General features: G+C 33.9%; 1 protein-coding gene and 1 long non-coding RNA gene across 17 annotated transcripts in view; both read left to right on the plus strand.

Moving 5' to 3' along the window:
• Positions 1-25,679, plus strand: part of LOC115228444 (calcium-activated potassium channel slowpoke) — a 334,128-nt gene that overhangs the window by 22,447 nt on the left and 286,002 nt on the right. The window lies entirely within an intron of this gene.
• Positions 13,389-24,450, plus strand: LOC118762142. Its single transcript, XR_004997921.1, has 3 exons — positions 13,389-13,490; positions 21,545-21,549; positions 24,438-24,450. It is a non-coding gene; the product is annotated as an uncharacterized LOC118762142 (long non-coding RNA).

The following is a 25,679-nucleotide window of genomic DNA, read 5'->3' on the forward strand; positions in this document are numbered from 1 at the left end:
TATATACACATATATATACATATATATAATCTATATATACATACATATATATATACATGTATATATAATTGTAACTGTGGCAAAATGACCATTCCGAAATACAACAACATATATATATACACACCACACACACACACACACACAACACCAAACACACACAATCCACACACACACATATAATATATATATATAATATACATACAATATATACATGCATATATATACATATATATAGATATATATATATATATATCAAAGTAGGGCATGAGACAGAAAATGGTAGAGAAACACTGGGTTTGATCCAACAATAATCTGTATAATTGAGTTATGGAGTTAGAGTTACTATAAATGCAATTTATAGTAACTCTAATTCCACCATTCACTTACTATGAAGATAAAATTCATGATTAATCCTTTCCTTCGTTCTTAGTCATGTGACTTTTAAAACGTTACAAGTTCATCTTGGTTACTAAGTGAATTAACAAATTGTACTGTCTTGAAGATTACCTTTATATCATTTGACACTTTCAGTTAGATGTAGTAACAGATAAATCTAATTTCATTTTTATTTTGCCATGGATTAATATCCTCTTGTTCTAGAATTTATTTTCTTCATTTCCACAATCTGCAGTTAATCTTTTCTTGAGTCTATCAAGAAAAGCTGCTCCAACATCAACTGTTTAACTTGACTTATTCATCATAATGTTAGTCAGGTATAAAGAGTTATGGCTTTCTGTTGCATTGATAACTTGTTACAGCTCTTGCTGAAATGTAGTTGTACAGTTTTCATTAAAAAGAACAAATATTAGAATTATTGTAGAAAAGCTGTCGTTGTTCGTCTTCAGATCAATAACTTCTGAGAATAGGACTACTGTTAGAATTATTGGCAAAGTTAGAAATGAAAATTTCAAGGATTCAAATTTAAATTCTTTTATTTTCATTTTTGTTTGTCTGTTTTTTTTATGAGAGAAACTTTATACTGTATTTAAAATAAATAAACAGGCTAAAACATAATTATAAGCTCTTTAAAATAAAATGTCAAAATATAAAGTAAAAATTTGGAATTTTCTGTAAAAGATTAAGATGCAGAGATTTCCCAAATATTATTTCAATGGAAAATATTTCCCAACTATTTTTTAATTGAAAATTTGATTTCATATTTTCTGGACAAGAGGCAGACTATTTTGGCCAGAGATGGTCAATTTGAATGATAAAGGGTTAAACTAGAATATAATATTTTTTGGCTTCTGTCACATCCACAGAGTCCATTCTTTAAATCTTAGCAGAACCAAAACTAATAGCTGTCTGTGCAAAAGAGATTCCATCTATAACTCACAGGATCAGTAAAAATTGCAAATATGTTGAACTATTAACAGAAAAAGCCACTATCAATTTTTTTTTTCTTAGCAGTTTTTGAAATGACTTTCACTTTACTAGTGAACATGTTTAATATCATCATCAATTCAACAGCCACTTATCTCTACTAGAATGATTTAGACGTATTAGCTATAACGTATGTTGAAATTATCTGTCTTTCATCATCTCAACTATGATGCCCAGCATCATGAGATTTAGCCTCGTCATTTCTTAACATATCTTCTTCAATTTACCTGGTCTATATACTCCCTCTGTTGACAGCACACAGCACTGTTTCAGCCAGCATTTATAGTTGAGTCAACATCATCTGTTGTTTACATCAGCTGACACCTTGTACCTAACCTAGCTGTTCTCTCAGATCATTTGTACTCTAGTTTTCATGCAAGTCAACGTGACATATTCAATGTATGCTACCTGACATATTTCTCTCCACCAATCCCAGATTATCTAATTAAATGCCCAAGTTCTTATGTCTTCTTCTTATCTTTATTTTTTTTTTGTTATTTATGACTGTTGTTTATCCCAGGTCAGACTTGATTGTGTAGATATTTAATCAAAAGCACTCAATCCATGACTATCCAATCTTTTTTTGAGACATTGTGTACATCAAACTACATTAGCAAATGTGTTCTATGTTGTGAGTGGGAGTTGGTAGACAAAAACTGTGCAGGAGCCAATCATATATACAGTTATGTATGTGTGTCAAATCCACTGATGTATATTGGCATGCAATATAAGTAGTGGTGAGGTGGTGAGCTCGCAGAATCATTAGCGTGCCAGGCAAAAAGCTTAGCAGTATTTCATCTGTCTTTACGTTCTGAGTTCAAATTCTGCTGAGGTTGACTTTGCCTTTGATTTCTCTTCAGAGTTGATAAAATAAGTATCTGTTGATACTGAGGTTGGTGTAATCAACTTATCCCATCCCCCCTAAAATTGCTGGCCTTGTGCCAATAATATGAAACCAATATTAGCAGTAGTGAGTAAACCAACAAACAGTGCTTCACAAGCAAAGTTCTTTTCGTCAGGTTAGATACTCCCTTGTCACTCCTCACCACTAAAACAACATAGTGAATCAGCGTTTAATTGTTGGCAGTAGTGTAGCTAGAGGATGGCAGTCTGTCTTGACACTTTCATAGGGACAGCACTTTTGTGTTTGCTGCATAAGTTCGTATAGGTTTGGGTGATGGTAGCAGGTGGCAAACTCTAGAGCTACCCTGGATGGCACACACTCTTGCTATACCATTTGACTGTTGGAAGCTTATAATCAACAACAGACACAAAAGAAATAAATCTCTTGTTCTTGGTTTCTCTTCTAAACATCTTGTTTCTCTCCTAACTTCCTGATATCATTCTTTGATGTTTCATTTGTCCACAACTCTTTCATTTGCCTTACAACTCTTTTCCTCTATCCCATTGTCACCTCTACAACGGTTTCATTGAACTAGTCCTTTTGATCATCCTTCATCTTATTTATATATCAGTATCATGAGATTCCATCACAGCTATTTCTTGTTTCTTATTACTGATAACCTCTAATAAATTTGGAGACTGATACTTGTATCTGAAAGTTTATATATCATTCAGTCAGTCTAATATAGCTAAGTTATATGTTTCACTCCTGATAAAACAAAATCTTGCTACTTTCAGTAAACAAGAGAAATTGAAAACATTGTCTTGATGACACCTGCTTTGCATGGTATATTAACACTGCTTCTCTTCTTATAGAATTAATGCAAATCACAAACACACCATAAACTAATAGTATATTGTATAACACTAAAGATAGATCCTTAACTAGACAAGCTAATTGGGCATTAGAAATAATTAAATAACAAATAACACAGATAAAATGGATTTAAATCGAGTAATACCCACTTATCCATTATTATTATTATTATTATTATTATTATTATTATTATTATTATTATTATTATTATTATTATTGGTATTATTAAGGCGGTGATCTGGCAGAATCATTACCATGCCAAGCAAAATGCTTAGCGGCATTCTGTGTGTCTTTACGTCCTGAGTTCAAATTCCACTGATGACTTTGCCTGTCATCCTTTCAAGGTTGATAAAATAAGTACCAGTTGAGCTTTGGGGTTGATGTAATTGACTTACCCCACCCCCTCACTTGCTGGCCTTGTGCCAAAATCTGAAACCCTTGTTAATATTATTATTATTATTATTTTTATTATTATTATTTTGGTGGGCTGACAGATTTATTAGAGTATCAGTGAAAATTCTTTGAAGAAATTATTCTGGCTTCTTTTTTAAGTTCTGAGTTCAAAACTTACTGAGGTTAACATAGCTTTTCATGCTTTCATGGGCCAATAAAATAAAATACTAGTAATGTTCTAAAATCAACTTAATCAACTAAACCCTCTCCAAAGTTTGAGACTTTGTTCTTACATAACAAATTATTATTATTTCGGTTGCTAAAGTTACTTTTGTTGCAGCCATTTATTTTCACAGTTCAGAGCATTAAGCATTCAGCTGTGAAATCTGTTTTGCCTGATGGGAAAACTGAAACAAATGTAACTTTCCTATCAGAAACCCAACATTTTCATGACCATATTTCTCACAAATACTCTACTTGTATTCTTCAATTTCTCTTGAAAATAATCAAGCATTTGAAATCATCATCATTGTTTAACGTCTGCTTTCCATGCTAGCATGGGTTGGACGATTTGACTAAGGGCTGGCAAACCAGATGGCTGCACCAGGCTTCAATCTTGATCTGGCAGAGTTTCTACAGCTGGATGCCCTTCCTAACGCCAACCACTCCGAGAGTATAGTAGGTGCTTTTACTTGCCACCAGCACAGGTCCAGTCAGGCGGTACTGGTAACAACCTCGCTTGAATCTTTTCACACATGCCACCAGCACAGGTGCCAGTAAGGTGCTGCTGGTAACGATCACGCTCGAATGGTGTCTTTTACAAGGCCAGATAGCTGCTCTGGCAATGATCATGCTCGGATGGTGCTCTTAAAACCCTACTTAATAATATTTGAAATATTGAAATATTTATCAAAATAACCAACTTTGTTATTTATTAAATTTGTATTAAAGTTAGATCCTTTATCAGATAAGCTAATTAGAAATAAATAACAATTAACACAGATAAAATGTATATAAATCAACAACTGTCCATCTGGTCTGTTGTTATTATTCAAAATTTAACAAAAAAGTTCATACATTAGATTATGGTAACAGGTTTTAATTTAAATATGAACAGTTCAAAATGAAAGGATTTTTATCATGGATCCAGTGGTAGTTTCAGGTCAGTTGTTGATATTCAAATGGTTAAGGTTGCTTCCATTGTGATTCATGGTGATAAAGCATGATGGCAGCAAATGAACTTAGAATGAGACAATTATTAGAAAGTAGTGCTACTGTTATTGAATAGTGTCAGGCAATGCTTCCCAAGTATTCTTTTAACATGTAGTTAGCTAATCAGATATTTACAAACAGTCCAAATGTTCTCATCTCAGGTATGACTACTATTAAAAGTATGGTCTAATGATGCCAAAACATGTACAGAGTTGTCACAGGACTTCTGTCTCACCTCACCCACTATATACCCACATGGATTTAAATTCTGGGGTTGCTTCCCCTGAATTAAGCTCACTTTGGATATTATTTTAAGATTTCTTAGTTTGTTGCATTAAGTATATTAAGTACATATTTTTGCTAATTAGCCTAAGTTTTGTGATTGACACAATTTTAAACTAAGCTCATTTTTTTAACCTTTGCTTCGTTTCAAATGATATTGTTAGACCTGCCAGAAATTAAGATTCTCATTAACATAGCTTTTTGAGTTTAAAGATCATTCACTTACAATGTATAAAATGATAATTCCAAATGGTTTTAGATATTAATTACTCTTACATTTTGTGCTGTTCTCAAATTATGATCGTTGGTGTAATATCTCAGTGATTTTTGCTTAAACAATTCCTCACAAATTCCAAACTTGTTTCATCTGACATTTGATATGTCAGTCATATGTTGGTACAACTGCCAAAATATTCTGTATGTGTCTTTGGTTCTTTCAGCACAATCTAAAACTGTAGGCCTGTGTCATCACATCACTGAGACGCATGCAGAATTGTTTATTTTAAGTATGATGTAATATGATAGTGTAGCTGAGCTAGAGACAGAAAATGTATTATAACCTTCGTCTCTGCAGCTTCTTTCATATCTATGTTGCATTTGTGTTTTGTTTTCATAATTACCTTTGACTTCTTTGACTGTCTCTGCTCCCATCAGATTTATTTGTTTATTATTTTGCTATCTTCTACCGAATGTAAACAAAGGAAATATAAAATTAATGATTGGAATCACACACAGGAAAAAGAAAATAGGCAATATATTTATAATTTTATTCCCTATCAACATGCACTTACATACCCTCCCAGAACTATTTTACCTTGAAATAATTTGCTATTCCTAATTACCTGTTACCTGTCAGTTCTTTTGTGAAACTTACAACCTTGCTTTCTTTCTTTCCTTTTTTTCTTATTCCCCATTCCTCCTTTTCAGACAGTTATTTCTCTGTTTGTTATTAATACTACAAATATTATACTAAACTATGTGGAATTGTGGTTTCATATAATGTTTATGTCAAGATTTCAAATGATGCAATTTCTCTGGTGCCATGTGGTAAACAAAGTATTCATATCAGGTAGCGAGTTAGATCAACTGTCAGACGGAAAACATTAATTACCCAATGGTTAAAGACAATTGCAAAGATCATAATGTTTTATAGGAAATTTCATTCTTTTCAAGAATGCAGAAAATTTGGATATTTATTTACATAGTAATTAATATTAAAACTTGTCATTGTGACTTGTCTTTATTAGGCACCTAATTCTGTTGATGCTGTTGGAATTGAACTTGGCAGTGTTTTAACATGGTCTCGTGTTCATTAAGGCTTGTTTTCAGTCTCCCCACCCACCCATTTTTGTCTATATGGTGTTAGTGAACTGGCAATCGTTGGACTGTTGGATAGAATGCCATGCTGTGTTCATTCCAGTTCTTTGAATTCTAGGTTCAACTCCTGTTGATGTCAATCATGCCTTTCAGATTTCTGGAAATGATGAATAATGTGTCTATGAGGCATTGGTGTGTGTGTGTGTAAAGAATTCACATCTCTCTCTCTCTCTCTCTCTCTCTCTCTCTCTCTCTCTCTCTCTTTCTCTCTTTCTTATCAGAAGAATCAGGGTGGCCCAGTCACTGTTTCCCTTTCTCCAGCAATGGAGAATACTAATGATATACAGGTGCAGGTGTGATTCACTTCCCAACCATTTCAGGCTCAGTCCTACTAAGTGGCATCTTGGACAGGTGGCTTCTACAACAACCTTGTGAGTGAATTTAGAAGATGGAATCTGAAAGAAACACATTATTTCTCTGTAAACATGCCTACAGTTTTAATCACTCTTCAGTAATGAGCTATCTTGAAAAGTCCCTGTTAAACATCTCTTATTGGGGGATATTAAATCATTTTGATGATTTCTTTTTATTACAAACACATGATAACTTACTCTCTCTCTCTCTCTCTATATATATATATATATATATATACATATATTCACTTTGCTTTCTCTCTTGCCCTTTCTCTGCTTTTTATGTTTAACCTTTTTATGTTCATTTCTCCTTTTATTTCTCTCTCTACTTTCTCCATCTTGCTTTATCTCAATAGAAATGTGACTCATATAATAGGGATGTGTGACACCTCAATAGGATTCTCATCAGCCAACAAAGATGGGACAGCTATACTGTTTTTATTTCCCTGAAATAAAAACAATATAGGACACCCAATCTTAAAATACCTTTTCTCTGTTACTAGTGCTGCAAGAAACATACACTCACAAGAATTAATCATATGAAAGTGAAAATAGTATTCTGCTGTTACCAAATATATTAACAAAACTAGCACGTACTTGGGTTTTGTAGATTATGGGTTGTTGTGGTATGATCCACCCTCATTAAACATTTAAGAAATCTCAATGTATTTATTTGCACATTACCTTATGTTAATGAAGGTACAATGAGAGGTAAGAGAAAGGAAATAGTAGAGATGTTGAAATGTGTAACTTGATGTGTGAAACAGAAAGAAGCAGAAATTGGTTAGAAGAAAACTGGTTGAATTTTTTTCTAAATAATAGTGGATTCAAATTCTAGCTGCTCAATTGATTCTTATTTTTTGTCCCTTAACCCTTTAGTGTTCACATTATTCTGCCAAAATTAATGCTTCTTCATCCACATTGTTTTGAACTAATCGTGCATTATCTTGTAGCTATGAGATTTTGATGAGGTAGCTGTTCATTTTTCAAATGATATTGTAGGGTTGGCATGAGAGACCAGATCTGGCCTGTTTGAACATAAAACAGGCTGAATACTTTTGGCCGGTTTAAATGCTAAAGGGTTAAAGACTGAAAAACAGAGTTGACCTTTGCAGAATTTAAACTCAGAATGTAAAGAGCTGGAAGAAATGTCATTAGGCATTTTTATCCAATGTGCTAACAATTCTGCCAGTTTACTACTGTCTTCTAAGTACCATATTTGATGGCATATCAGATGCAATTTTATTTCCCCCGAAAATGTTTCAAAATATCAGCCTGGGTTTTTGTATGCAAAGATGATTATATCACATGCTTTAATGAACTAAAAACATTTTTCTTGAATATGTGCTGCTGAAATTGGGGTGCATCTAACATACCTGTGTCTTTTATGCCATCAAACATAGTACGTAATAATGCTGAAACTGAGAGTGTATATTTTACTGATTGAATCCATGAATTGCAACTATGATGAGGCATCATCTCCAAGGGTCTATAGCAACTGTGCATAAAGGAAAGCAACTAAGACAAATGTAAACATCACAAATATAACCTTTAAGCCATCTGGCACTGGTATACACCTGTCATCATCATTATTATAATGTCCACAAGGCAGCAAGCTGGCAGAATCGTTAGCATACCGAGCAAAATGCTTAGCAGTATTTCATCTGTCTTTATGTTCTGAGATCAAATTCCACTGAGGTCAACTTTGCCTTTCATCCTTTTGGGGTCAATAAATTAAATATCAGTTGCATGCTGGGGTTGATCTAATTGACAGGCCCCCTCCCCCAAAATTTCGGGCCTTGTGCCTAAAGTAGAAAAGATTATTATGATGTCCACTTTTCTATGCTTGCATGGGTCAGATAGAATTTCTTGAGGTGGATTTTCTACAGCTGGATACTCACTCTGCTACCAACCATCACCTGTTTCCAAGCAAGTTAATAGTTCCCCATTGGAAGACATGTTTACAAGGAAGATTGGAAACAAGCACCATCACTTGTTACACAGTCATATTCATTTTATAACCATCATGCAGTGTCAAAGAAATGAAGCACACACACACACACATATATGCATTAATACATGTGTAATACATGGCTCAGTGGTTAGAGCATCAAGCTTACGATTGTGAGGTTGTGAGCTCGAATCTCGCACTGGACTGCGTGTTGTGTTCTTGAGCAAGACACTTTATTTCACATTGCTCCAGTTCACTCAGCTGTAGAAATGAGTTGCGACGTCACAGGTGCCAAGCTGTATCAGCCTTTGCCATTCCCTTGGATAACACTGGTGGCGTGGAGAGGGGAGGCCGGTATGCATGGGCGACTGCTGGTCTTCCATAAACAACCTTGCCCGGACTTGTGCCTGGGAGGGTAACTTTCTAGGTGCAATCCCATAGTCTGTGTCATGACCAAAAGGGGTCTCAGATATATGTATATCTATCTTTCAGTTTCCATATATCAAATTAATTTGCATGGCTTTGGTTGGCTTAGGGCTATATATGTACGTGTATATGTGTGTCTGTCTGTCTGAACCCTTCTCATGACATCATGTGATGAATGTAAATGAGCATCACTGTCATACAAGCGGCATTGTTTATTTCCAGTCTTACAGGAAAAACGTGTCTGGACATGCTTGAAAATAAGTGAGGGTTGGCAACAGGAACCATATCCAGATGTAGAAAATCTTCCTCAACAAACTCCATCTAAGCCATACAAGCATAAAAAAAAGTGGATGTTAAGCAACAATAATGATGTTCATTTGTGAAAAGTGGCACAGACAAACAACAAAAAAGCTTACAGGATAAATGAAAACATCTAAGACTTATACATCCAAATTTGTATGGTTTCCATTTGTCAAGGGGTAATTTCATTTGTACTGTTTTCATTTCTCCTGTAAATTTCTTTGTCTAACCATGCCACTGTTTTCTATATTATTTGTAATCAACTCACTATTTTCTCATGGTGGAGGCACATGGCCTAGTGGTTAGAGCAGCGGACTCGCGGTTGAGGGATCATGGGTTCGAATCTCTGACCGTATGATGTGTGTGTTTATGAGCGAAACACCTAAGCTCCATGCGGCTCCTGCAGAAGGTAATGGCGAGCTTCTGCTGACTCTTTCACCACAGCTTTCTCTCACTCTTTCCTCCTGCAGTTGCAGCTCACCTGTGACAGACCAACGTCTCATCCAATTGGGGAACCTGTGCATCTAGGAAACCGGGAAACCGGCCCTTATGAGCCAGGCATGGCTCGAGAAGGAACATTTTTGTATGTTACACACACATACATTTTTAGACATACATACAAATAGCTTCCATATAGTTCCCATCTATCAAATTTTACTCATTATCTTTTGATTGACTCATGGCTAGGCTAGAAGATACATGTTAAATTGCTGTGCAGTGGAATTGAACCTGAAATCATGTGGTTGCAAAATAAACTACTTAGACTACTTAACCATTTCTATTTTTAACACTGAGAGAGAGAGAGAGAGAGAAGCAGATGGATAAACTTGCACTGAATGATACATACTTAGCAGCAGGAAAGCTACTGTAATCTCTACACACACCACTTTCTGCATTCAGTTATTGAAATTTGGAGCAATTGGTTTTCTGTGCTTGTCAGTCAAAATATGAAACAATTTTCTAGAATCTGCAATCAGCACTGTCTCAGTATTCTGGTGACCAGAACACTAGCTTTCAAAGGCAGAATGCACAGATACATTTTATCTTGTTACTCTCATCATTAAGAATACAGTGAACCAATGATTGACCCATTGGTTCCTATTGAGCTAAATATCAAGCAACACTATTCTTCTCAAAATGTCAGATTATCAGAGAACTGGTGGGGAACTAGTTCTATGAACCCTTATTGAACATTATTTCCAGAGTAAATTTAGTCGCATTTTGGTCAGTATTTTTCTTATGACCCTCACACACAAGGACTTGAACTCAGCAATGTAAGTAAATAAAATAGTTGTTAATTATACTGTGTTCTTCTTGCTAGCATGTGGTACCTATTTACAGCCAAACGAACTGTGTTATTAAGATTTAAGTGACTTGTTTAGACACAGTGCAATACTGGCCATAGGATAACTTGTTGATCATTTAGCATGTAGTGACATTAAATTTCATCCAATTCCTGTTCTTAAAAAGGATTTCCCTAATCTTATCTAAAGATCCTAGCACTGAGACAGTGGTTTGTTGTGCCAAGATACTAGGAAGGAAAAGCTTAAGGCTTGTAAAATTCTGTGATAAAAATAATATCACCATATATAAAACTAAAGAAAACTACTCAAATTTTTGGTGGATGCCAATTTGAAAGTTGTAACTGTCATGCCACTTGCCCATCCTTAAGCATACCATAACCAATATAATTATAATGATTCCAGTCACAAATGAAATTTTGGTTGGAAACATAGATTTCCAGGAGTAAGCTTATATTCTTTCTATAAATCAAAGTGAATCAGTAGAATCCAAGGGAACTTAGATAATGATGGCTTGTGTCAGCAAAGAGTAAATACAAAAAGTTAATTATATGAAATAAATTATTTTGTTGTGAGGAAGGAAAGAAGTCTTGCCTTTGGAGAGAAGATTTCTGCCTGAAGTGTTAGACCTCTCTTCTTATCGACAAAATAATTTGTTTTACTTTGCAAACTTTTTATACTCTATAAAGCTTGCTATAAGCTCTATTGAGCTTATACTAACTAGATGATGTATTGACTCTCCAACAAATAATGCCTTGTAAGATTTACTGTATATATTGTATTGTGACTTTCGATATGGAACATAATAATATTCCTTGGGTAAAGCCTTTCATTAGAAGTTAAATTTTTTTAACTATTATAATTTGGTTTATAAAACCTACTTATGTTCAGAATTTTGGGAAAGGGAAACAAAATGTTTTGATATTCATATCCTTTTAAATAATATTATAATATATAATCTGATAGATGTCAACAACAAATTGAAACTGATTCAATTATTTTTCCAATGCTCTTGGGGGGAAAAATACACAAATATCACCACATCCCATAATAACTTCTTCGTGAATTTGTAATCTTTCAAAAAAAAAAAAAAGCATTATGATTATATCAATATTCTATTTCATGTTTCTATAGTAAGCCATATCACTTTAATTTTTATTTTCTTGCTGTAGCTTTGCTATTGTTTGTTTTCTCCATTTAATTCGTATATATATATTTTCACAATAGGTTTTAGATCTATCAGTATTATTAGTTTTGCTTGTATGTGAAAGTAATCTTCATTGAAGCAATATACAGCTTTTTTCCTCTGCAGTTGGGCTGCTTGCTTTCAGGCCATTTCTATAAACAAAAGCAGTAAGGCACTAAAGTAATTGGTTAAAAACAAAATAAACAAATTTAGATAAAAAAAATATAACTAAAATAAATAACTTGAGCACAGCATAATGAAAGAAACCACTTAGAAAGTAAGAATTTATTGTGATAAATATAAAAGTGTTTGCTCTTAGTATAAAGCTTCTAAAGGGTTTATGGACAAGTTCTGACCTCTAAATCATAATTATTATAAAAGAAATACAACTGAGATGCTTTATTGACAATATATAATACTGTCAATCTGTGCTGGCACAACAATATGCAGCAACATTAGTATCAGCAGCATCAGTATTTGTTGAAAATTAGCTCTTTTCAAACTGGTATTACATTAAGCTGAAAGAAAACTAATAATAACATCAATAATAATGATGATAACAATAATAATAGCAGTAGTAGTAGTAGTAGTGATGATGATGATCACAATAATAATAATAATAATAATAATAATAATAATAATAAATCTTTGTGACCAAGGAGGCAAAAGAAGAAAGAACATTATGAAACTGTCGAGACAAATTCACTGAAAGGAAAACAAAAAGGCATTGTATTGGTTTCCTAAAACTAGAATGTAAACAGAAATATAAAAAAATTATGTATAAATGGGAAAGAGAAAAAAAATAAGGATAGCCATTCAAGGTGAATCAGGGAGCTGAAAACTCTCTCTGCCATCACATTATCTCATTCCCTCATATTGATTTTTGCCATTTTCATACACCTTATATAAAGTTACCAAAAACAGAATTTCTTTTTCCACCTTTACTTTTCCTTTTAAGTGGTAACTTTCAGAAGATGATCAAAGTACCATTAGAGAGAGAAAACTCAACTTTAACACTTTTAGTCTCACCTAACCATACCAACATCATACAAAAACATTGCCTGATTATCTTTCCCAAACTGAGTTTATTTTCAAAATGGCATTGGTTGACAAACAAATTGTTTTAATGTATGGTAACAACTAAATTGTATAACCAAATATGTTTTTTTTACACATATATGGAAAATATCTATTTGTTTTCTCTCCCATATCTTGGATATATATGAAGAAGAACTCTGAATTTGTTGCAATTTTTGATAAACAAAATTTTATTCTTTTCATACACAAAAACCAAATGGTGTTGTTACTACAAATAACAAAATGTTGGCAGGGTTCAAATGTTATTGTTCTTTGAGTAATTGTAATAGTCATCTGAAAGTTAGCTGTTGGTCATTGGATTGCTGTTGCCAATCATTCGTTGTTAGCTTGGGTCAGCAGCTGTCCGCATCTGTTCACTCTCAGTCCACCATCTCAGCTCTGCTGTCTCTCAGTTCTCTCTAAAGCTCTCTGTTTAGTAGTCAAGATGTGCTGAATTTATATTGATGGTCAGGCCCAGAAAGAAACATGCCAAAAGATGAAATCATTGCTGGAGCCTATTCCACACAAAGTTGTGATTGGTCATATTTTGTTGATCATGTGAGTAATATTCTAGCAAATCACAACAGCGGATTACTGCTGAATATTATTACTACAGATATGACTGGTTGACCATACTGTTATGCCTAGATAGGCTTTTCTCCACTATCACTGTTCCTGGTGATATTACTAGGCCATAGAATTTCAGAAATTCTTCACACAAAACCATGGTTATGTGGTTAAGAAGCTTACTTTCTAACCATGTGGTTTCAGCTTCAGCCACTGTATGGCACCTTAAATAAGTGTCTTCTAGTTTAGCCCTTGGCTGACCAATGCCTTGTGAAGGAGGAAACTGTGTTGATGCCTGGCATAACTGAATGAAGCAAGTACCATATTTTCTGGCATACAAGTCAAATTTTTCTGACCAAAATTTATGGCAAAAAAAGTAGGTCAACTTAATACAAAAATGGCTTTGGAAGATCAAAAATTCCATATGAAATACAGCAGAATTTGGGAAATATAGTAACAATGTTTGAATGTTTACAGTACATGTTTACATTATATGCTATTTGACTTGTATGCCAGAAAATACAGTAAAGGGATATAAAAGAGTATATTTTCAGGTCAAATACAACTCTTCATTAAAAAAATTCTAAAAAAAAAAAATTGTAACCATTTTACATCATCTAAGTTACTGATGCCCTTGAGAACCTCACAAACATTTCACCTTATTATTGCTCCTCCCTTGTAAATTTGAACCCATGTGCCTATATAATTAATCAATATCTAAGTGGGTGGGGTTTTTTCTTTCTTAATTATTATCATTTTATTTTATTTTGCTCTATGATTAAAACAGAAGCATGAGTAACTGACAGATTAAGCACTATTTTGATATTTTGACTGAGAATGAAATATCTGCTAACAGCATTTTCTTTAAAAAAAAAAACAAACTATTAGCATCATTATGAGATGTTAAAAAATGAGTTCAGTATCTCATTATTTTATCCCTTCTTGTTTAATTAAAGGGAATACCCTGGTAAAATAGTAATATACCCAATTCATTTGAGGACACTTTTTATTCCTAAAACATGTTTAGCCACAAGAAATCTATCAACAGTAAGAGTTGTTTAATCCTAGATTAGTCTTGACTGAGCTTATCTGTGATCAGAGACATTCTAGTAAGCTGTATCTAGAACTATATCTAGAACTACAATGACTAATTAATTAACAGTTAATTATTATATTGAAGAAGATTTAGCTGCTATTTTTTGCAAAACAAATGATCAAGGGGTGTTGCCTTATTGGCTTCATTAATAGTAGTTCTGTGTGTGTAAGCAGCACAAGGTACTGGTAAGCTTCTGGTAGAGCAAGTCCACTAGTGTAATTTCTCAGTTCAAACCATTTAACTTAACTTCAAAATAATATATGCCCTTTGGTAAAGCATGAACATCACATGATTATGGTATGATTCTTGTTATATTTTGCCCGTTTTAATAACTAGAACATGATTGATTTCAATAACATCTAAAAGTTTAACGAAACGAAAAACATTAAACAATTTTATAGAACAAGTCATAGTTTTCCCTCTCATACATATTAAAATATGTAAAGCATAAATGTCACAACAGCAATATTTCATCTCCTGATCACTGCCAAATCAACAAAATTCCAATATATAGATGGGCAACATCTACATAAACACAGCAACACTGCAAAGTTTAGCTACTTGTAGTGATATCAGCTTACTCATTGTATAAACTACAATTACTAAACTCTACTTTAACAAATTGACAAGTACATAAATCAATTTTCTCTCAGCCATCCATTCTGACAAGCTTTTTAAATCATTGTCATCACTTAAAATGCAACATTTCCATGCATGGGTCAGACAGAATCTGTTGAGGCAGATTTTATATGGTCAGATGCCCTTCCTGTTGCTAACCCTTACCTATTTGCAAGCAAAGTAATATTTCCCCTTGGCCAGACATGTTTTTCATGAAAGACTGGAAATGAGTAACATTATTTGTATGACAGTGATTCTCATATACAATGTTTTATGATATCAATACAAGGGTACACACAAACACACACTTATTTGCCACAGGCTTCTTCACAAGGCTTTGGCTGGCCTGGAGCTTAGTAAAAGACACTTGCCCAAGACACCACACATTGGGACTGGATCTAAGACTATATACCGTAAATCCTCGGGTATAGTCTGCCCTTGAGTATAATATGCAGGGGATTTTTAGGGGGTTGTACCTCTGAAAAACCTAAACCTTGTGTATAATACGCACCCCTTCTCTAACTTGAGTCAAGGAGGTCTATATAACGTCCTTGGTTTGTAAAAATGTATACGGTAATGTCCTTTATTATTATTGTATATATAACATAATGCAAACATGTAGCTTTTTTATGCATTTTGTTTGCAGAAAATAAAGAAATAACAGAATAACATTTAATAAATGTTGCTTACTGCAAGTTATGGATAATTCTTTTATGACTTCATTGCTTTCAGGCTTAGCTTAAGGTATTTTCACGCCCGACATCACAAAATGCGTCTGAATAAACATTGCCAGACAGCAAATAGAAACTTGGACATTGCTTAGGAAATAATTTTCATTTTTAACCTCGTATATAGTACGCACTAGAGATTTTGACCTTTAAATTTTTTGGGGGAAAATGCAGATTATACACGAGGATTTACGGTAGTTGGAAGCAAGCTTTTTAACCATGCAGCCACACCAACACCTAAATAGAAATAAAGATATAAAAAAAGAACACTGCATACATCATCATCATCATCATCATTTAACATCTGTTGTCCATGCTGGTATGGGTTGGACAGTTTGACCAGAGCTGGCAAGCTGGAGAGCTGCACCAGAATCAGTGTGATTAAGCATGGATTCTATGGTTGGATGCCCTTCCTAATGCCCACCACTTTACAGTGTGTGCTGGGTGCTTTTACATGGCACTGCATGGGCACTTTTATGTGAGACCTCAAGGGCCCTTTTGTGTGGCACCTCACGGGCCCTTGTATGTGGAACCACACAGGTGCTTTTACACAGCACTGCCCAGTATAAGGCAGCAAGCTGGCAGAATCATTAGCACATCAGGCAAAATGCTTAGCAGCATTTCATCCATCTTTATGGTCTGAGTTCAATTTCTACTGGGATCAATTTTACCTTTCATCATTTGGATGTCAATAAATTAAGTACCAGTTGAGCACTGGTATCGATGTAATCCAATTATCCCCTCCCTCAAAATTGCTGGCCTTGTGCTAAAATTTGAAATCAATATTTATACCAAATGTAAATACTCTTTTTAAGTATTAAAATAATGCATGGACTTTGTCAAGCTGTAATTAGCTCTAGTCCTCCCCTTCCATGGATTAATTTTCAAATTAAATTCAGCTCAATTTAAATATTTTTATTACAGCTGGTTGTCCCATTATCCAGTATCATTTTATTAAATTAATAAGTTTTTTGAGTTTTTTTTTTTTTAGTGAATTACATAATTTAATAGGTTGTACAAAAAAGACAACAATGAAACAAATATTCTGTGAAAAGTGTCAGGCAAACCTAATGGTTTCTAACATAGGCTCAAAGCCTGAAAATTGGTGGAAGGATTGGGGCTAGTCAACAGCATCAGCCCTGCTACTGGCCCAGTAGTTTATTTTCTTGAACTCAAAAGAATAAACACCAAAGTTATCTTCGGCAGGGTTTAAACTGAGGATGTAAAAAGTTGGAATAAGTACTGCAAGGTATTTCTATTGGTTTGTAATAATGCCACCAAAAATAAAGGTAAAAAATTCCAAGATGTGGCTGTGTGGTAAGACATTTGCTTTCCAACCACATGGTTCCAGGTTCAGTCCCATTGTGTTGCACCTTGGACAATTGTCTTCTACTTGGATGATTGTCTTTGATCGGCCTGCCTCAGGCCAATCAGAGTCTTGTGAGTGGAGTTTGTAGACAGAAACTGAAACAAGCCCATTGTATATTGTTAAATATTTTAATATATTTTAATATATTTTAATTTCAATTTTTATGTATTAATTATATTAATCGAATTATATTTTCTACAATATTAATGACAATATGTATTTGAATCAAATCTTCGATTTAAGGTTTTTTCCTCGATTTTTTACAATTTCATATTGAACTCATTTATTTGTTTTGTTTATTTTTGTTTATCGCTCGCATATGACCGTTATTTGAAAGGACCAATCAAACAAATCCATTTTTAAAGGCGTATCGTTTATACTAGTCTTGATAGAATTGTCATCTTGGTTCTATTTTAACAAAACTGTCCGACGAACGGGAACGTGAAACTCTGAGTAACAGCTTTTGTTAAATTTCTGCTGCTTTTAAATAAAGTGTATATATATATATATATATATATATATATATATATATATATATATTTGTGTGTGTGTGTATTTGAGTGTGTATTTGTTTCCTTCTACTGCTTGACGACTGGTGTTGGTGTGTTTATGTCCCTGTGACTTAGTGGGTCAGCAAATAAGTACCAGACTTTAAAAAAAAAAATTAACTACTAGTGTCAATTCATTCAACTAAAAATTACTCAAGGCAGTGCTCCAGCATGGTTGCAGTCAAATGTCTGAAACAAGTAAAAGATTAAAAAATCAAAATAATAAAAACATGACAAAGTATGAAAAAATACAAAAATATAAAAATTCAATTTATAAATGGCAAAATATGTCTTAATCATTTAGCATTCAGATTACTCTGTCCAATGTAATGCTAAATTTATTCACATTGTTTTTAATTAATCATGCGTTAATTATCTCCTAGCTTCGAGATTTCAGTGACATTTTTTTATCTCCTACTTGTTTCAGTCATTAGACTGCAGCCATCCTGGGGCTCTGCCTTGAAGAAATTTTAGTTAAATGAGTCAGCCCCAGTACTTAGTTTTTTTTAATCCTGGTACTTATTTTATTGGTCTCTTTTGCTGAACTGCTAAGTTACAGGGAGGCAAACACATTAACATGAGTTGTGAATCAGAAGATGGGAACAAACATAGACACAAAGACACACATAGATATATATATATATATACATACGTGATGGGATTCTGTCTACGAAATTCACCCACAAAGCTTTAGTTGTCCTGAGGCAATAGTAGAAGACACTTACCCAAAGTGCCACACACTTGGACTGAACCCAGAAACATAGGGTTGGGAAGCAAGCTACATACCACACAGCTATGCCATTTGTGAGAAGTCAGATCTGATTGGTTTAAACTTAAAACAGGCAGAATATTTAGGCTGGATAAAGCCAGTTTAAATGTTAGAGGCATTTAAATTATGCTAAAGTAATTAAGTAACAATCCTATTCAGAAAATTAGTATAATAATTAAAATAACAAAACCATATTACTGGCAGAATAGGTGCAAATTTCTCCCACTTATTAAAATGCTTTAATGTATTTACTATCACAATAAGTGTCAAGATTAAATCATATCAATGAATTTTCAGTTTTTTATGCTTATTGCTAATAGTAAAAACTTCATCAGTCCAAAAACAATGAGTTTTATGTCTCACACAAATGGTTAGCAAAGAAATGAGAATGAAGATTGTCACATGTTAGTTGATATATCAATTTGGTGTTTGTGAACAATACACTATATTTCACAAAGAAAAGTAGTCAGAGAAAAAAGGTAAACTTGATTGTGTAACATAGATGCAGGTGTGGCTGTGTGGTAAGAAGCTTACTTCCCAACCACATGGTTCTGGGTTCATTCCCACTGCATGGCAAGTGTCTTCTTCTATAGCCTTAGGTCAACCAAAGCCTTCTGAGTGGATTTGGTAGATGGAAACTAAAAGGAAGCCCATTATGTGTGTGTGTGTGTATGTGTTTGTTCCCCACCACCACTTGACAATCAGCATTGGAGTGTAACTTAGCAGTTCAGCAAAAAAGACCAATAAAATAAGTACTAGGCTTCAAAAAATAAATAAGTCCTAGAGCCAATATGTTTGACTTAAACCCTTCAAAACAGTGCCCCAGCATGGCCACAGTCAAATGACTGAAACAAGTAAAAGATAAAAGATTTTTTGCGTATATGTTTAATCATTTAGGATGTGCTCTGTTTCTAATGGGAAGTAGTTTAATTTTCCTTAGCAATGCTTGTAAGTGAGATTTTTGAAATGAGGAAGATAATTAGTAAAACATATATTTATATATGCAACTAAGAATTTAATATCTCTGTTTATGAAAGCTTTAAAGATAAGACACATATGATTAAATGCTTTATTAGCAATGTTACAAAGATTCTAGATTCTTTGGAAATTTAAGATTACTATCGACAATTACTTTATATCCTTTATATCCTTCACAAGAGCAATGATATTATCTAAGAAAAAAAAAAGACAAATAAGATTCTTGACAAAAATCAATAGCAACAAGTTGTAAGTTCTGAAAGTTAAAACATTGAGGTTATATTAGTGAAGAGCAGATTCAGTAAAATTTGATATATATATGTGACCGAAGATTAAAGGCTTCGAATGACCCGTCCGTGTTTTTTGTATCGTCTATTTGGATGTTTTGCGTTCTTGTCCCATTTTGTATTTTTTTATATATATATATATATATATATATATATAGCGGCGTACGTACATTTTGTTCTCTTATATGTAAGTACACATTTCACTAAACTATGTACGACTTCAACACTCTCTCTCCCCGCTCTCTCATCAAGATTAATCAGCCGAAATTAAGAGGACGATCCGGTTCTTGACTGCGTGTGTCTTATGTTTGCTCGCAACTACCACTTGACAGCTATTGTTGGTTTGTTTTACATCCCCCATAACTTAGCAGTTCAACAAAAGAGACTTGTAGTATAAGTACTGGACTTTAAAAACAAAATACTGTATTGATTTGTTCAACTAAACCTTCCGAGACTGCTCCAGTTTAGCCACAGTCTAATGACTGAAACAAGGAAAAGATAAAGGAGTTATTTGAACCACACTTATAAAAACTAATGATTTCTTTTCTTTATATACGTTTTATCTTATATTACTAAATAGTTATATACTCTTTATATCCATTTGTGCATTATTCTTAGCTTGGAGAAATAGAAATGGAAAGAAATTTTGAAGGAAGGAAAAAAAAATGCAGTTAGAAGAAATGTAAAAGGATGAATGAAAGCCGGCAATAAACAGTTTATCTGATAGCTTCCACTGCTATTAGTATGTTGATAGCATGTCTAACGCAACTGTAAAGAATGTACTTAATGCATATCACCTTTTTTTATGAGTTCACATGCATGTGTGTGTATAAATGCACACACACACACACACCATACATAGTAATAGAATGTACATATTGCTTACTCAGAAAGGGAATGTATAAGATTTCTTGGAGTACTGGGGGGTTGTTTACTCATATGACGAGTATTAGTGTATATAGTTTTCCTCTTTTTTTATTATTTTCTTTTTTTTATTTAAAAAGTGTATTGAATATTACTTCCGCTTTTGCATACTCTGGTATGTTTTTATATATTTATAATTTTTATAATTATTTTAAGTTCGTTTTGATACCTTGTTTCTTTTCATATTGAAGATATTTTTTGGGGTTTGGTTTATTATTTTAGACTTTTGAAGCTAATTCTTTGAGCAAGTAATTGAAATGAATTATATTAACAATGAATAAAATGATGAAGGCACTTTCAATTCTCTGCAGTTCTACTGAGATTTCTGTTCTTTATAGAAATTTCAGTATTTTTTTTTTTATTAATTCATTTATTTCTTTGTTCTTTAGTTTGTTGTCATATAACAAATATTTTGAAACAGATGTTGAAAGGGATGAGGTGTCTGTCTTATTAAGCATCATCTCTTTCATGTTATCTTATGACTATAATTTATGAGGATTTTCTTTCATATGTCAAGTGTGGAGAAAAAGTGGGATTTATAACATACTACTTTTTAAGAGCTTTCTGTTATAATTATGATTTTGACTTATATTTCCCATTTGAGCACTACTTGTATAGTTTTGAACTCTCAGAATACACATGTGAATTATGTAGTTCACTGCTGAGAACCCTAATATCAACTACATTAGAACCAATGAGGACATGTCTACACAGTCTTTCAACATGCTAAAATTAGCAGCCAAATCTCCCTCAAAATATTCTCTTACCAACTTTTAAAAAAATTAAAATATTAGGTAATGCAGTCTTAGAAATGACAAGCTAATCTTAAGTGTCCCATGTAGCCATTGAATAAGTATTAAGCTACATGTCAGTTTGAAACATAGCTTATTAGCTTCATGGCCACTAAACCTCGATTGTGGCATCACTATTACCTATTAAGACTAATGCTATAGGACAGAAGTAGATTCTTCAAGAGTTGTGTACACAATTGCATTTTGATTCCTGGTCCAAGCTATTTATTACCTTCCCCTTAGCGAAGGTGGAGGTATTGTTTTCAATCATGTTTGTTGGTTTGTTTGTTTGTCTATGGACAAGATATCTCAAGAACCACTGGACGTTTGGCCTTGTGACTGACACAAACTGATTAGATTTTGGGATCAATCCAAGACTGGACAAGGATTCTGGATTATTTTTCTGGCTTTTTTTACTTAATTTTTGAAAGCAGTCAGGTTCATTTTTAATATTCTCATTTGTGAGAGCAGTCGAGTTTATTTCAGATATTCTAATTTTAAAAATCATCTCTGGCCAATCATTAAGAGGACGTTGGTGTTGCCTTGGTGATGGTTTGCACTTTGTGAGTGCTCTTGTTTCATATTGGGTTCAAATTTTGGCTCAAGGCCAGAAATTTCTGGAAAGTGGGTAAGTCAATTATATTGTTCCCAGTACCCAACTGGTAGTTATTTTATCAACTCCAAAGGGATGAAAGATAAAATTGATGAAAGATGGAATTCTAACTCAGAATATCAAGATAGCTGAAAAGCCACTTAGCATTTTGCCCAGTGTGCTAATGATTCTTCCAGCTCACCACCCTAGCTATCTATTTCATATTACTGATGCTTATGCAAAACATATGAATGTTAAAATCTGTTTCCTTCTAGAAAAGATCTCCTTCAATTTTCAAGCCCATATAAAGTTGATAATAGGTTCAGACCAAATATAAAATGTAAGCTGCTAGGTCTGCCTGATTGACTCCCATGCCAGTGGTACATAAAAAGCACCAGCCAAACGTGGCCAATGCCAGTACCCCCAGACTGGCTCCTGTTCCAGTGGCACGTAAAAAGGACCAACCAATCATGACTGATGCCAGTACCCCCTGACTGGCCCCTGTGCTGGTGGCACGTAAAAAGCACCATCCAAATGTGATTGTTTCCAAGCCTGCCTGACTGGCTCCTGTGCCAGTAGCACATAAAAAGCACCCACTACACTCTCAGACTGGTTGGCATTAGGAAGGGCTTCCAGCTGTTGAAACATTACCAGATCAGATTGGATCCTTGTGCAGCCACTGGCTCTCCAGACCGCTGTCAAACCATCCATCCCATGCCAGCATGGAAAACTGACGTTAAACGATGATGATGATGATGATGATGATGATTATGACTCACTACTTATTTTAGTAATTAGTACTGAATACATATAATTTGTGTATGATATATGCATGTAATGTACATGATGACCTTAGAAGTGAGAGAACTATATCAAAGAAACACTGTTATTTTAAAACAAAGACAATTTTTTTTTTCCCAAAAAGTTCCCTCTCTGCCTCTAACAGAAGTGAACATCCTCAAAATTGTAGGTTCATACCAACTGTTTCACCTGCTCTCTTCCTGTATTCTTTCTTGTCTATACTACATTTGAAAGGCGGCGAGCTGGCAGAAATATTAGTGTGCCAGGCAAAATGCTTAGCAGTATTTCGTCTGTCGTTACGTTTTTAAGTTCAAATTCCGCCGTGGTTGACTTTGCCTTTCATCCTTTTGGGGTCAATAAAGTACCAGTTTCGCACTGGGGTCGATATAATCGACTTAATCCCTTTGTCTGTCCTTGCTTGTCCCCTCTATGTTTAGCCCCTTGTGGGCAGTAAAGAAATATATACTACATTAACTCTTTTACTATGCAAAGCAAATATATCCATTCAAAATTCCATTACCCTTAACTGCAGAAATCTGTTTTATATACCAATCTATCTTTTGTTGAGGAATGCCATGATAAAAACTATTTTCTGTTGGAAATATATGTCAAGTTTATTGAGGCAATGTGACTCACAGAAAGTACCGAATCTATCTTTTGGTAGACATTTAACACTATTACTGGAATAAGCATGAAATCCAATTTCACAGTAAAAGAGTTAAAGAGAACTAAAATTGTCCTATCTTGAAAATCAGTATCTTCACAAAATTGATTTCTCATCAAAGAATTCTCTGATCGTATATTCACTTCTTTGGATTAGGTACAAAATCAAATTTGAAAGCAGCTGTGTATACACAATTAAATAATCTTACTACACTACCACTCGTTAATCGTCCAACAAGATATCCTCAATGTAGTCATTTGATCTGGAATAAATAGTAGCTAAATCTCTTTGTCACCTTCAGCCTCAATGACAAGCAAATCTCGCTCAATTCATATCTGACCATCTTGAACAATTGGCACATTGGATAATATAGTCTAAGGTGTATTATGCCCAATAAAACTAAAGACGAGGTGGTCTACTGGAGTACCTTTGACCATAGGCATGTTGAAATAGGGCTGATGTAGGGTTTTACAATTGCAGTAGAAGACAAGAACACATTAGATAATCATCATCATCATTGTTTAACGTCCGTTTTCCATGCTAGCATGGGTTGGACTGTTCGACCAGGATCTGGGAAGCCAGAAGGCTTCACCAGGCTCCAGTCTGATCTGTAATCATAAATACATTGATAAAAAGAGGATGGTCATAGCTTGACTACTTTTGCTCATTTGTCTAAGTAATCAAGGCTGACCTTGGGCTGAATGACAACAACTGAAGAGATGAAAGGAAAATTGGTTCAACCAGGATTTGAACTTGGAACATAGCGGGATGAAAATTATATACTGTAGAACTCTTAGTTTGATTAATTACCATTTCAACCAACTCATCTCCTTTTTTTATCAGATATTGACTGCATATTTGGAAAGACTATATGTTCACAAATATCAGTTTCTTCAAATATTTAACATATTTTTTAATTGAATTAATCATATATTAATGCCACAGAACAAACTGGTAATGCCATACATTGACTATTTTATTATGGCTGTATTTCTAGATTACCAATACACTTTTGGTTATAATGATTATAACCTTTTATTAGAAACATTCAGCAATTCCCTTCAGAGTATAAAAAATTTCTAATTCCAAACTTTTTTGTGTGTTTAATCTCTATATATGTCATTCTTACAAAAAACGCATCATTAAATGTCATTTTCAGCTATGACATTCATTGTTATGCCAAGAGCAACATCATATACCTGCAAGATTTGGAAAAAGATCAGCAGAATATATAGAACTGCAGATATCTTGCACATATGTTGCCCTAAGACTGTACTAAAAATCTCTTTGCATGACCATATCAAGAATGAAGAAGATACAGAAAGGGCCAGGTTGAGTAACTTAAGGGACGACGTCATCATGAGAAGGTGGAAATTGCTCACTCATGGACTACAAATGACCATTGTGAGATCAGTGTGAGACTCTCTCAGATGGAAGTCAGGTAGCTAACCCAGGGGGTGAGGCAGATCTCATCAAGACCTGGTTGAGGATTGTGGGGAAAACCAGACCAGTATAAACGTGGCCTAAGTGCAGGCTCATGATGGTTGGTGAATGTGCCAGGTGGTGACCTCCTGTCATCTGCTACATCTTAGAAAGTGGAAGGAACTAAGGCATGGTTCAATATGTATATTTTTAAGATAAGTTATTAACAGACTTCTGAGAGGTGGGGATTTTTTTGTTATTGTTAATTTTTGTTGCATTTTTATTGAAATAGCCTTTCATTGTCGTCTTGTTTCATTCTTAAATATATGATGTTTTGGACAACTATACGGCTGTCCTTGCTAAAATAAACTTAAGTTTTATTAATCCTTTTAAATACAACTCACTCGAGACAACCTATACCAAAATCTCACAGTATTAATGACCTCATGAAATTTCAGTTGGTTAACATGAGCATAATATTATATCACTATATAGAGTTACAGATTTTTTAAGCCACTAAAATGCTTATTGAATTGAGATACATGAACTGCCTATTCATTAAAA

The sequence above is a fragment of the Octopus sinensis genome, linkage group LG2, assembly GCF_006345805.1.
Source record: "Octopus sinensis linkage group LG2, ASM634580v1, whole genome shotgun sequence".
Taxonomy (NCBI): Eukaryota; Metazoa; Mollusca; class Cephalopoda; order Octopoda; family Octopodidae; genus Octopus; species Octopus sinensis.